The sequence below is a fragment of the Bison bison genome, unplaced genomic scaffold (genome assembly GCF_000754665.1).
Source record: "Bison bison bison isolate TAMUID 2011002044 unplaced genomic scaffold, Bison_UMD1.0 scf7180017864535, whole genome shotgun sequence".
In the NCBI taxonomy this organism is placed as follows: Eukaryota; Metazoa; Chordata; class Mammalia; order Artiodactyla; family Bovidae; genus Bison; species Bison bison.
Genome location: NW_011495084.1, coordinates 7,227,839 through 7,230,168, shown reverse-complemented (window position 1 = coordinate 7,230,168; position 2,330 = coordinate 7,227,839).

The window sequence follows — 2,330 nt, the reverse complement described above, 5'->3', positions numbered from 1 at the left end:
CAGCCCCAAGCGTCCAGTATCGTGCATCGAACCTGGACTGGCATCTCATTTCATACATGATATTTTACATGTTTCAATGTTATTTTCCCAAATCTTCCCACCCTCTCCCTCTCCCACAGAGTCCATAATACTGTTCGATACATCAGTGTCTCTTTTGCTGTCTCGTACACAGGGTTATTGTTACCATCTTTCTAAATTCTATATATATGCGTTAGTATACTGTATTGGTGTTTTTCCTTCTGGCTTACTTCACTCTGTATAATAGGCTCCAGTTTCATCCACCTCATTAGAACTGATTCAAATGCCCTGAAGAGTTTCTATTGAAAGATCAGCTGTTATCCTTATGGGAACCCCCTTGTGTGTTATTTGTTGCTTTTCCCTTGATGCTTTTAATATTTGCTCTTTGTGTTTGATCTTCATTAAATTGATTAATATGTGTCTTGGGGTGTTTTGCCTTGGGTTTATCCTGTTTGGGACTCTCTGGGTTTCTTGGATTTGGGTGGCTATTTCCTTCCCCATTTTAGGGAAGTTTTCAAGTATTATCTCCTCAAGTATTTTTTCATGGCCTTTCTTTTTGTCTTCTTCTTCTGGTACTCCTATGATTCATATGTTGGAGCATTTAACATTGTCCCAGAGATCTCTGAGGTTGTCCTCATTTCTTTTCATTCTTTTTTCTTTTTTCCTCTCTGCTTCATTTATTTCCACCATTCTATCTTCCACCTCACTTATCCTATCTTCTGCCATAGTTATTCTACTGTTGGTTCCCTCCAGATTGCTTTTGATCTCAGTTATTGCATTATTCATTATTGATTGACTCTTTTATTTCTTCTAGGTCCTTGTTAAACATTTCTTGCATCTTCTCAATCCTTGTCTCTAGTCTTTTTATCTGTAACTCCATTTTGTTTTCAAGATTTTGGATCATCTTTACTATCATTATTCTGAATTATTTTTCAGGTAGACTTCCTATCTCCTCCTCTTTTGTTTGTTTTGTTGGGCATTTATCATGTTCCTTTACCTGCTGAGTATTTCTCTGCCTTTTCATTTTGTTTAGATTGCTGTGCTTGGCATAGCCTTTCTGTATGCTGGAAGTTTGTGGTTCTTCTTTATTGTGAAGGTTGCTCTCTGTGGGTGGGGTTGGACGAGTGGCTTGTCAAGGTTTCCTGGTTAGGGAAGCTTGCCTTGGTGTTCTGGTGGGTGGGGCTGGATCTCTTCTCTCTGGAGTGCAATGAAGTGTCCAGTAGTGAATTTTGAGGTGTCTATGGGTTTGCCGTGACTTTTGGCAGACTGTATTTCAATGCTCAGGGCTATGTTCCTGCATTGCTGGAGAATTAGTAGGGTATGTCTTGCTCTGGAACTTGTTGGCTCTTGGGTGAAGCCTGGTTTCAGGCTAGGTATGGAGGCTTTTGGATGAGCTCTTGTCGATTTATGTTCCCTGAAGTCAGTTTTCTGGTCTTCTCAAGTTTTGGATTTAAGCTTCCTGCCACTGGCTTTCAGTCTTATTCTTACAGTGGCCTCAAGACTTCTCCATCTATACAGCACAGATGATAAAACATCTAGGTTAATGGTGAAAAGATTCTCCACAGGGAGGGACACCCAGAAAGAGTCACAAAGTTACATGGAGAAGAGAAGAGGGAGGAAGGAGATAAAGGAGACCAGGAGGAGAAGAGGGGGAATCAAAAGGGGAGAGAGCAATCTAGCCAGTAAGCAGTTCCCTAAGTGTTCTCCAGAGCCCAGAACACCCAGAGAGATTTACAGAGTTAAGTAGAGAAGTGAAGGGGGAGGGAGGAGATAGAGGCCTATCCCCCCACCAGAGGAAGAGAGACAGGCTGGTGACAGCCAGAGCCGGAAGGCCGGAGCAATCTCGGCCCCAGAGATGGCATCCTCCACCAAACTGTGAGCTGGCTCCCAGTTCCTAACCAACCATCTGGGATCCTAGATGGTTGAAATCTGCCAGGAGGGTTGCAGCCAGAAACCAGCACCCCAGAGGAGACACACAGCACACCTGAGATGGTGCTCTTGTGGTGCACCCAGGAAACTGAGCGGCTGGGACAGGGGAGATGATTAAGACGCGCAGCCCATCTGGGACAATGCACTCACCAAGCACCTGGTCGCGTGAGCTGCTCGGACCTGGGAAGGGCACAAAATGCATGCCCATCCAAGTCTGAGCCTTTGTGGGTACCTGAGAACCTGAACCAGAGCAGCTTAGACCTGGGAAGTGCACAAAACCTAGAGCCCACCTTGGACAGTTCCCCTGCAGAGGGATCTGGAGCCTGAGTAGTGTAGACCAGGAAAGCACATGTGCCACGAGCTGAGACAAACCCGGTGTGGTC